This window comes from Pseudochaenichthys georgianus, chromosome 13 (assembly GCF_902827115.2).
Source record: "Pseudochaenichthys georgianus chromosome 13, fPseGeo1.2, whole genome shotgun sequence".
NCBI lineage: Eukaryota > Metazoa > Chordata > Actinopteri > Perciformes > Channichthyidae > Pseudochaenichthys > Pseudochaenichthys georgianus.
In genome coordinates, this window is record NC_047515.1 from 5,815,142 (window position 1) to 5,828,306 (window position 13,165).

Here is a 13,165-nt window from a genome sequence, read left to right on the forward strand (position 1 = left end):
CATGCATTTGTTACTTCTAGGCTGGATTATTGTAACTCTTTATTATCAGGGAGTACCAAGAAGTTAGTCAAGTCGCTTCAGCTGATTCAAAATGCTGCAGCTCGTGTACTAACCAGAGTTAGGAAAAGGGACCACATTACTCCTGTTCTGGCTGCCTTACACTGGCTCCCTATAGAACACAGGATAGAATTTAAAATTCTTCTTCTCGCCTACAAAGCCCTTAATGGGCAGGCGCCATCTTACCTTAAAGAACTCATTATACCCTACTGTCCTACTAGGGCATTGCGTTCCAAGAATGCAGGGTTGTTGGTTGTTCCTAGAGTCTCTAAAAGTACAATGGGAGCCAGAGCCTTTTCTTATCAAGCTCCACATTTGTGGAATCAGCTTCCAGTTTGTGTTCGGGCGGCAGACACCCTATCCGTTTTTAAGAGTGCGCTTAAGACCTTCCTTTTTGATAAAGCTTATAGTTACGGCTGATTAAATTCAGCCCCTAGTTTTGCTGATATAGGCTTAGTTTGTCGGGGGACATCTTACTTCTTCCTTCTCTCTGTCTATACCTGTGTACTCTCATGTTCCGATTAACCCAGCTTCCCCAAATGTCTTTCTTTTTGGTGTCTATATACGCCGGGATCCGGAGTCATGGATGATCCTGCGGTCCTGTGTCCTGGATCGCGAGCCCTGGATCGCGAGTCGTGGCTGTGGTCCTGGATCATCGGTCCTGGATGGATATCCTCGTGGATTCATCTTCCTATTATACACACATGCATTTCCAAACATTTGGACTACCTATGTTGCAAATGTATTATCTTTTCAATTTACACACGGCATCTATTGCACGTCTGTCCGTCCTGGGAAAGGGATCCCTCCTCTGTTGCTCTCCCTGAGGTTTCTCCCATTTTCCCTTTAAACTGGGTTTTCTCTGGAAGTTTTTCCTTGTAAGATGTGAGGGTCTAAGGACAGAGGGAGTCGTATTGTCATACTGATATTCTGTACACACTGTGAAGACCACTGAGACAAATGTAACATTTGTGATATTGGGCTATATAAATAAACATTGATTGATTGATTGCTGATTCTCTGTCTGTTACTTTAGATGAAAATAAGGAGCCCCTCCCCACGCCCCTCTGAGAGACATTTGGTTACAAAGAACTCAATGGTGCTCTAGGAGGAGATTCAGGTGATAAGGGGGGGGGGGGGGGGGTTACATTGGTTGCTGATTGGCTAATGGTTACACAAGCCAAAACATCGTTATGACATCATAAAGTAGCCAAATCTGATCAGGTTTTTATAGAAATGGGATCCAAGAACAAAAAAAGAGAGAATCCATTTTCCTCCTGAAACTTTCAGAGTCTCTTTCTCCACATAGAGGGGAACGACATGTTAATGGTAGAAGAGACAGGAAGAAGTAGGGGACACATGTTGATGTACGAAGAGGACATGAAAGAAGAGGGGACAGCATGTTGATGTAGAAGAGGACATGAAGAAGAGGGGACACAGTTGTGATGTAGAAGAGGCATGCAAGAGGGGACACATGTAATGATGTAAATAGGGAACACAATGTTGATTGGAAGAGACATGAAGAAGAGGGTACCAACATGTTGATGTAGAAAGAGAACACTTAAGAGAGAGGGGAACACTGTTGATGTAGAGAGACATGAAGAAGAGGGGACACATGTTGATGTAGAAGAGACATGAAGAAGAGGGGACACATGTTGATGTAGAAGAGACATGAAGAAGAGGGGACACATGTTGATGTAGAAGAGACATGAAGAAGAGGGGACACATGTTGATGTAGAAGAGACATGAAGAAGAGGGGACACATGTTGATGTAGAAGAGACATGGAGAAGAGGGGACACATGTTGATGTAGAAGAGACATGAAGAAGAGGGGACACATGTTGATGTAGAAGAGACATGAAGAAGAGGGGACACATGTTGATGTAGAAGAGACATGAAGAAGAGGGGACACATGTTGATGTAGAAGAGACATGGAGAAGAGGGGACACATGTTGATGTAGAAGAGACATGAAGACGAGGGGACACATGTTGATGTAGAAGAGACATGAAGAAGAGGGGACACATGTTGATGTAGAAGAGACATGGAGAAGAGGGGACACATGTTGATGTAGAAGAGACATGAAGAAGAGGGGACACATGTTGATGTAGAAGAGACATGAAGAAGAGGGGACACATGTTGATGTAGAAGAGACATGGAGAAGAGGGGACACATGTTGATGTAGAAGAGACATGAAGAAGAGGGGACACATGTTGATGTAGAAGAGACATGAAGAAGAGGGGACACATGTTGATGTAGAAGAGACATGAAGAAGAGGAGGACACATGTTGATGTAGAAGAGACATGGAGAAGAGGGGACACATGTTGATGTAGAAGAGACATGAAGAAGAGGGGACACATGTTGATGTAGAAGAGACATGAAGAAGAGGGGACACATATTGATGTAGAAGAGACATGGAGAAGAGGGGACACGTGTTGATGTAGAAGAGACATGAAGAAGAGGGGACACATGTTGATGTAGAAGATACATGAAGAAGAGGGGACACATGTTGATGTAGAAGAGACATGAAGAAGAGGGGACACATGTTGATGTAGAAGAGACATGAAGAAGAGGGGACACATGTTGATGTAGCAGAGCTATGAAGAAGAGGGGACACATGTTGATGTAGAAGAGACATGAAGAAGAGGGGACACATGTTGATGTAGAAGAGACATGGAGAAGAGGGGACACATGTTGATGTAGAAGAGACATGGAAGAAGAGGGGACACATGTTGATGTAGAAGAGACATGAAGAAGAGGGGACACATGTTGATGTAGAAGAGACATGAAGAAGAGGGGACAACATGTTGATGTAGAAGAGACATGAGAAGAGGAAGGACACATGTTGATGTAGAAAGAGACATGAAAGAAGAGGGGGACACATGTTGATGTAGAAGAGACATGAAGCAGAGGGGACACATGTTGATGTTAGACAGGAAGAGAGGGACACATGTTGATGTAGAAGACGAGGGGACACATGTTGATGTAGAAGAGACATGAAGAAGAGGGGACCCACATGTTGGATGTAGAAGAGACATGGAGAAGAGGGGACACATGTTGATGTAGAAGAGACATGAAGAAGAGGGGGACACATGTTGATGTAGAAGAGACATGAAGAAGAGGGGACACATGTTGATGTAGAAGAGACATGGAAGAAGAGGGGACACATGTTGATGTAGAAGAGACATGAAGAAGAGGGGACACATGTTGATGTAGAAGAGACATGGAGAAGAGGGGACACATGTTGATGTAGAAGAGACATGGAGAAGAGGGGACACATGTTGATGTAGAAGAGACATGAAGAAGAGGGGACACATGTTGATGTAGAAGAGACATGAAGAAGAGGGGACACATGTTGATGTAGAAGAGACATGAAGAAGAGGGGACACATGTTGATGTAGAAGAGACATGAAGAAGAGGGGACACATGTTGATGTAGAAGAGACATGAAGAAGAGGGGACACATGTTGATGTAGAGGAGACATGAGAAGAGGGGACACATGTTGATGTAGAAGAGACATGAAGAAGAGGGGACACATGTTGATGTAGAAGAGACATGGAAGAAGAGGGGACACATGTTGATGTAGAAGAGACATGAAGAAGAGGGGACACATGTTGATGTAGAAGAGACATGGAGAAGAGGGGACACATTTGATGTAGAAGAGACATGAAGAAGAGGGGACACATGTTGATGTAGAAGAGACATGAAGAAGAGGGGACACATGTTGATGTAGAAGAGACATGGAGAAGAGGGGACACATGTTGATGTAGAAGAGACATGAAGAAGAGGGGACACATGTTGATGTAGAAGAGACATGAAGAAGAGGGGACACATGTTGATGTAGAAGAGACATGGAGAAGAGGGGACACATGTTGATGTAGAAGAGACATGGAAGAAGAGGGGACACATGTTGATGTAGAAGAGACAGGAAGAAGAGGGGACACATGTTGATGTAGAGGAGACATGAAGAAGAGGGGACACATGTTGATGTAGAAGAGACAGGAAGAAGAGGGGACACATGTTGATGTAGAAGAGACATGAGAAGAGGGGACACATGTTGATGTAGAGGAGACATGAAGAAGAGGGGACACATGTTGATGTAGAAGAGACATGGAAGAAGAGGGGACACATGTTGATGTAGAAGAAGACAGTAAAGAAGACGGGGCACCATGTTGATGTAGAAGAGACAGGAAGAAGAGGGGACACATGTTGATGTAGAAGAGACAGGAAGAAGAGGGGACACATGTTTATGTAGAGGAGACATGAAGTAGAGGGGACACATGTTGATGTAGAAGAGACAGGAAGAAGAGGGGACACATGTTGATGTAGAAGAGACATGGAGAAGAGGGGACACATGTTGATGTAGAAGAGACAGGAAGAAGAGGGGACACATGTTGATGTAGAAGAGACAGGAAGAAGAGGGGACACATGTTGATGTAGAAGAGACAGGAAGAAGAGGGTGTTGCATAATAGGTGACCTTTAAGAGTCCATGATCTGATTTACATTTCTGAGAATCACATGTAACCTTTCCTTATTTCAAAACAATAATCAAAGCACTTCAATATATGATCACAGATACTGCGTTAAGTCTGAAAGACTAAACCTTGAATTCTGCATTGACCTATCACAAGAGTCTTTATGTACCATTCATCATCTGTGTATTCCCTCGATATGCACAGGGCCCATGTTTATATAAGTATAGGTCGATACAAATATAGGAAAGTTAAATACTATGACATATTCTCTGCAGTTTACATTTAAAGAGCAACGGCAGCAGCTTTTCATTTTTAGCTGACTGACTGAGTTAACATGTCAGCAATCACCAGATCAGTTAGATTGTAAATCCTAACAAATGCAGACATGAACATTTCTCTAGAGAAATGTTAGCTAGCGTCATATCATCATTTTAATCATTACATTTTGGAAATCAGGACAACCAGTATTACTATTTGAAGTTAATAGAATGTGAAGTAAAGTAGATTAGAGCTGTTGAACTTGAATATGTCAGATACATTGAATGAACTTCATATCATTCTGGTCCAAGTTGTGAACATCAGTAAGGTGACCAGTAAAAACGGCAGTGTTTCTCTCAGCTAGTAAAAGTTGATAAGACATCTTAAAGATATACTTCATAGTAACGTATCACCATTTGAGCTTCAGCACCTATTCATTGTGCAGCCCCATTATTATAAACCCCTAGTTATTAATATAAATAGTTTGACTGATATCCATTTGTTACATTTTGCCTGTCAACGTCAACGCATTAACGCTTGTGATAAATATGGAAACCTTTACGACTAAAAAAAGAGGTTAAACATAGTAATCACATTACCTAGTTTGACCTTAACTTCCTCCCTTAATTCCAGCGTGGTTGTTTACCATGAATTACAAAGTAGTGATAAGACAAAGAAAGCGGTATGTTTTTCTGACTGGAGACTACAGGACATCAAAAAGTGAAACAACTTCCTGTGTAGCGGCACAGGTTCTTCTGGTCTAAAGGGACGAAAGGCATTAGCTGAAGCAGGTGCCAGTTTCTGAAGTTGCACTGGAGTGGGAGATAGCGGACACGGTCACCACTGTAGGAACAGATAGGGCTTGCAATATGATAGCGGCAGCAAGTATGACACCATATGGTCATATGCCCAGTCTAGTACACATTATTCAGAGGGTACCCACCGTGACAGGGGTTTTGTCAATGCTTTAAAATGCTGAATCATTGTTTCCCTGCATTCATTTGTCGTGGTTAGTCCTGATTGAAGGTTTAATCCATTGACACCGCTCATTTAATAACTAGACCTGCTCATACCAAACCCAGCAGTGTGTTTCAGTTAACATTTTGTGTTTTAGCAGGGGTCTATTTCCCAGCCCTGCTTCTTCCCTATTTGATATGGGCTTCCACGCAGGGCTGTCTGTTAGATGAAGCTCTGCTTTGATGTGCAGAGCCACAACTCTTTGATGGAAATTCATTTCAATGAGAACTAACAGCTTTTGTTAACGACCTCCTTGATGTGCCTGCTGTGTGAAGAAAAACAGGATACCGTTTATGTTGAACTAAATGCATCTGTATGTGCTGTCATTGCACTTAAGTAACTGGCACACGACACTGTTCAACGCAAATGCAATGCTGTTCATTTCACCTACAAACAAACAAGATTTCTGGCTCCCACAGACCTGTAACTTCTTCTTTAAGAGCCTCCTCTGTCCTCCACTCGTTAACTGTATTAATGGCACCTGTTTGAACTCGTTATCAGTATAAAAGACACCTGTCCACAACCTCAAACAGTCACACTCCAAACTCCACCATGGCCAAGACCAAAGAGCTGTCAAAGGACACCAGAAACAAAAAAGGAAAAACTTCCAGAGAAAACCCACAGTTTAAAGGGAAACATGGGAGAAACCTCAGGGAGAGCAACAGAGGAGGGATCCCTCTCCCAGGACGGACAGACGTGCAATAGATGCCGTGTGTAAATCGAAGAGATAATACATTTGCAACATAGGTAGTCCAAATGTTTGGAAATGCATGTGTGTATAATAGGAAGATGAATCCACGAGGATATCCATCCAGGACCGATGATCCAGGACCACAGCCACGACTCGCGATCCAGGGCTCGCGATGCAGGACACAGGACACATGACTCCGGATCCCGGCGTATATAGACACCAAAAAGAAAGACATTTGGGGAAGCTGGGTTAATCGGAACATGAGAGTACACAGGTATAGACAGAGAGAAGGAAGAAGGAAGATATCCCCCGACAAACTAAGCCTATATCAGCAAAACTAGGGGCTGAATCTAATCAGCCCTAACTATAAGCTTTATCAAAAAGGAAGGTCTTAAGCGCACTCTTAAAAACGGATAGGGTGTCTGCTGCCCAAACACAAACTGGAAGCTGATTCCACAAATGTGGAGCTTGATAAGAAAAGGCATCTGAATCTGCAATAGGTAAGCAGCTTGGTGTGAAGAAATCAACTGTGGGAGCAATTATTAGAAAATGGAAGACATACAAGACCACTGATAATCTCCCTCGACCTGGGGCTCCACGCAAGATCTCACCCCGTGGGGTCAAAATGATCACAAGAACGGTGAGCAAAGATCCCAGAACCACACGGGGGGACCTAGTCAATGACCTGCAGAGAGCTGGGACCAAAGTAACAAAGGCTACCATCAGTAACACACTACGCCGCCAGGGACTCAAATCCTGCAGTGCCAGACGTGTCCCCCTGCTTAAGCCAGTACATGTCCAGGCCCGTCTGAAGTTTGCTAGAGAGCATTTAGATGATCCAGAAGAGGATTGGGAGAATGTCATATGGTCAGATGAAACCAAAATAGAACTTTTTGGTAAAAACTCAACTAGACGTGTTTGGAGGAGAAAGAATGCTGAGTTGCATCCAAAGAACACCATACCTACTGTGAAACATGGGGGTGGAAACATCATGCTTTGGGGCTGTTTTTTTGCAAAGGGACCAGGACGACTGATCCGTGTAAAGGAAAGAATGAATGTGGCCATGTATTGTGAGATTTTGAGTGACAACCTCCTTCCATCAGCAAGGGCATTGAAATTGGAACGTGGCTGGGTCTTTCAGCATGACAATGATCCCAAACACACCGCCCGGGCAAAAAAGGAGTGGCTTCGTAAGAAGCATTCCAAGGTCCTGGTGTGGCCTAGCCAGTCTCCAGAACAGATCTCAACCCCATAGAAAATCTTTGGAGGGAGTTGAAAGTCTGTGTTGCCCAGCGACAGCCCCACAACATCACTGCTCTAGAGGAGATCTGCATGGAGGAATGGGCCAAAATACCAGCAACAGTGTGTGAAAACCTTGTGAAGACTTACAGAAAACGTTTGACCTCTGTCATTGCCAACAAAGGGTATATAACAAAGTATTGAGATGAACTTTTGTTATTGACCAAATACTTATTTTCCACCACAATTTGCAAATAAATTCTTTAAAAATGTGATTTTCTGGATTTTTTTTCCCCCTCAATTTGTCTCTCATAGTTGAGGTATACCTAGGATGAAAATTACAGGCCTCTCTCATCTTTTTAAGTGGGAGAACTTGCACAATTGGTGGCTGACTAAATACTTTTTTGCCCCACTGTATATCTGGATCTGACCTGGCTGGGACTCAGGCAATTCCTACTGTGAGTGTTTTATGATTCTGTTGCAATGATACAATGCACTTGGGATGGTGACCTACAAACACAAACCAACACAAAAAATGGGTGATATATAGGATGAATTGCTCATTTAAGGCAGAGAGAGAGCATGAGGAGAGAGTGATGAGGCATCGATAGGGTAAGTAAAGGTCACACTCTCTCTCCTTTTCTCTCTCCTGCTCTCTCTCTCTCTCTCTCTCTCTCTCTCTCTCTCTCTCTCTCTCTCTCTCTCTCTCTCTCTCTCCCCCTCTCTGTGAGAGGGCTCATGGAGGAAATAAACAGCTATCACTGTAGCATGACTAGAGTAGAAGCTTTAATTGAGCTCTCAGTTTCCCATTCCTTTCTGCCCCCCCAGCTGTTTCCACTGCTGGAGACAAACATATGGAGAGCACTGCAGCACCATTACAAAACCCATTGTAGAGAGACTGCAGAAGACGGTTTTACTTATGGGGCTTCATTTGAACAAATCATTAAGACATCACAGTACACATAAGCGTGTTCGCTACAGAGAGTCAGGTCTTTATTTGACATAGACTTATTTTTTAGACAAGCTTTTACCTTTGATGTCCTACTTTCAAACTTGTTTCTATAATGTGTTTATCAAGAAATGTTTTTATAAACTGGTCATCTTTTTATTTGCTGTTCTTTCACAATAAAATAAAAATATTGCTGTGGCAAACAGCATTTTATGATACTTACACGTTTTGTTTAGCAGGGTATTCTCAACATATCAACATCACTTTTGTGATTTATGAAGTTTAAATGCACTCTTCAAAAGTAAAAAGCTGATGTAATGCTATATAACAGCTACATCACGGTCACACATAAACTTCAAACATTCTTGAGTGTGATTTACAGACATATTTCATGTCATAGAACAAAATTAGAAAAAAAAGTCATCAAAGTCCTTATCAAAAACACCTACAACATTTTTTAAATTCCATTTATAATTCCAACTTAAAATTTAAATTCAAAGTTCTAATTCCAAACTCCAATTACAGGTTCCAATTCCACATTAAAATTCCATATTCCAATTCCACATTCCAATACCAGGTTCCAATTGCACAGTCCAACTCCATTCCATATTCCAATTCCAATTCCAATTCCAAATGATTATAGATTAGAGCAGGGTTAATTCACTTCCTGGCAAAATGACGGCCTTGTCCACTTTACGGGTCTACACAGCAATAGTGCGAAGCGGCAACATGTAGTTTCATTATGACTAAAAGCTGCTGTGCAGTGCAAGTTAAACAACAAAAATGATGCAGCATTAGGATTTTCTTTACTTTCACATAGAAAAAAGGACATTAAAAAGAAACAATATGTGTCCTCAGGCCTCCACAAAGAGGACGAAAAGCATAATCAATGGAACCCGGTCAGTCAATACATGTACGTCTGTGGGAAACACTTCATCACAGCTATTCTAAGTCTAATGAGGTTAACTTCAATCGTCAAAGAAAAGAGTTGTACCGTTAAAAGTCGAGATAATCAATGTAGATGCTCTTTTTAAAATATAAAAGATATATTTTTTAAATGAAAAGTGTCTTATGTACTTTAATATAGGGGAGAGCTGCATGACATGATTTTTTAGCTGAAAGCATCATAAATAGACTACATCTGAATTCATTTTCATGATTAAAGACAGGACAGTTTTTATAGACACATAATTGTTTTACTTTTGCTAATTTATAGTGCAAACATGAAAAATAAAAATACAAAGTGACCACAGTAGCGAACTTGCACACATCACAGTTCGCTAAGTTTTCATTGACAGTAGTGAAATAGCTCAACACAACGATCCTCTTTCTCTCAGCCATCGTGTGTGTGTGTGTGTGTGTGTTTGCCTCGAGGAGAGGAGGACAGCAGTGGAGAGAGAAGAAAAGAGCGCATACTTGTGTTCGTCTGCTCATAGTTTTTGATGAAATTGACGAGTAGATGAGAGGGGGGAACAAAGTATGAAAGTATCGATCCTATTGGCTCTAGTATCGATATTTTGAAACGTATCGTAATATTGGAAGTATTGATATTTTGGGATCGATCCGCCCACCCCTAGTTCAACCAGAAAACATCACCCGTTAGCTGTTAGCAGTTAGCACACAGAGCTCACAGCTCCTCATATCTGTCCAGAAACTGGACAAAAGTTAAACAAGTACAAACCACAGACTGTCTGTGTCATGGCGAATACAGTCGCTCGTTTATTTATGTCTGTAGGCCGTTGTTATCAGTGTGGACGGAGCATATACAACGTTAGCTTAGCCTGGTCGACCCGATCTTCATTCAGAAAACACGCATTTTAAAAGGTTTTCGCCTGTCGTCTTGTCAAACATTAATTCATGGTTTTTACTAACCGGTATCAGTATGTTGTTACTTCGGCATCATTTAGAAACGTGTATTACAATTTAATCACGGTAAAATATGCTCATTTTGTTGTAGTTGTAGCTCCCGAGCCAGCGCGTCTTGTTTGAATGAAGCGAGCAAACACAGCTGACAGCCGCGGTGAAACTCGAGCGTTTTAGAGCGAAGCAAATATTCGCATCGCGCCTGGTTTGAACGCAGCATTATGCCACTTATGGCTTTCTGGCACCTGGTCACCTCAGCTGTCTCTCGAGTTTGTTTTTTCAGATCAGCTGCTCTTCATTTTTCCCCTGCTATATTCAATGAGTGATACAAATATTTGTTACCACAAGCTAATAAAACTGACACTATTGGACTCAGTACTAGTTTCATTGCTACCAGAAATGAAAGGAAGTAGGCTACTTTTACTGTGTACTTTGTGAGTAATCCTCTGTCAAAGTCCCCTCCATAGTACATAATGCATGTTTATCTGCTATCTTTGATGAGTGATAAAAAGACAATTTTACTATTAGTTCTTAATGAAATTGATACTGTTTGACTTTGTATTAGTTAGCCTACTACTAACAATACATTGAAATAATTTTACTGTGTACTTTTTGATAAATCCTCTGTCAAAGTCCCCTGCTGAGAACAAAATCAAGCCACTTCTGCTAAGTTTTTGTGTTGCCATTAGTTCTTCCTGAGATTGATCCTGTTGGACTCAGTACTACTGAAACTACCCCCACCAGTACCATGAAACTTACTGTGTACTTTTCCAGTAATCCTCTGTCAATGTCCCCTCCCGAGTACAAGAATGCATGTTTTTCTTTTAATAAGCGTTAAAAACCCTTTCTTCCTGAGACTGATATTTTAAGAGGATGGTAGACATGATATCAGCAATACTTCCAGTCAGTACTCCGGCAGCAGCATTGTTACACCTTGGAAAGTCTTTAGAGACTGGCCTGGATAGCACAAATATCCTTCAGCAAAGTAACACACTCACATGGTTGCCCTCTTATGATGCTGCTGTCTTTTAATATATAATGATTCCTCTGACGCTAATTAGTTCCTCGCAGATTCTTCAGTCTCATCAGCCTCATCCTTCATAACTTTGCGGCCACCAAGCGCACCGAAGGCTTACCGCCGGGGTGTGACAGGTCGTGCACTGCCTCAAACACGGAGCGCCTCCAACTGGCGGGAACGACTGGCCGCGGCACGCCTGTGGAGACGTCACACAAGAGAGTAACGCCCGCGTCGCCGAACACCACGTCCTCCAAGCGCAGCCCCATGCCCTCCTCGTTCAGGGCCTGGACACCGGGGGTCTGTGACCTGGTCCGCCGCCATGCGGGTATAGTCCAGACCCAACTGGACAGCTCCGATGACGACTCTGGAGAGGCAATCTGCGACCAGGTTCGATTTGTCAGCCACATGCTTAATGTCTGTGGTGAACTCCGAGATGTAAGACAGCTGCCGCTGCTGACGTGCAGACCAAGGCTCTGCCACTTTTGACATGGCGAACGTGATTGGCTTGTGGTCGACAAACGCCGTAAATTCACGGCCTTCCAGCAAAAAACGGAAGTGCTGCATCGTTTTCTCATACTGATATTCTGTACAAACTGTGCTGTTGTATTTACTGTATAGTGTCCTTACTGTAAGGTAATTATTATATACAGCACTTTGGCTCGACCAAATATCGTTTTAAAAATGTGCTATATAAATAAAACTTGATTTAATTTGAAAGTCCAAGGAGCTCTCGGTCAAAGGTGCTGTACATGCGTTCCCTGGGCGTCAGCTGACGGCTGAAAAAGGTGAGTGGCTGCCAAGCATCCTCCACCCACTGCTCGTGCACCGCACCAACGGTGTAGTCCGATGCGTCTGTGGTAATGGAGATGGGAGCCGTGGATGATGGGTCCAACAGGGCCGCCTGAGCCAACGCGGTCTTGACCTCCGTAAAAGCAACCTCAGCTTCCGCCGTCCAGTTGATCGCCTGGATGGGGGTCGTACCCTTCAAAGCCTCATACAGCGGCCGCATAATGTGGGCGGCCCGGACGATGAAACGGTGGTAGAAAGTCACCATCCCCAGGAACTCACGGAGCGACCGGGCTGTGAGCGGGCGAGGAAATGCCGCAATAGCCTCAACAGCCTCAACAGCCTCAACCTTTGCCGGCAGGGGTGCTGCACCGCCTTTGGTGACGCGGTGTCCGAGGAAGTCAATGTCAAACACCCCGAACTGGCACTTTGCAGGATTGATTATCAACCCGTGTTGGCTGAGCCTCGTGAAAAGGGCTTGGAGGTGTGACAGGTGCTCTTCCACCGAAGCGCTGGCGACGAGTATGTCGTCCAGGTAGACGAACACGAACGGCAGGTCCCGCAGCACCGAATCCATCAGGCACTGGAACGTTTGAGCGGCGTTCTTGAGCCCAAAAGGCATCCGCAGGAACTCGAAAAGTCCAAACGCCGTTATCACTGCCGTCTTGGGAACGTCCAGGGGATGCATGGGCACCTGGTGGTATCCGCGCACCAGGTCCACTTTAGAAAACACCAGCGTACCGGCCAGATGTGCTGAAAAGTCTTGAATGTGCAGCACCGGGTAGCGGTCAGGTGTCGTGGCGTCGTTGAGGC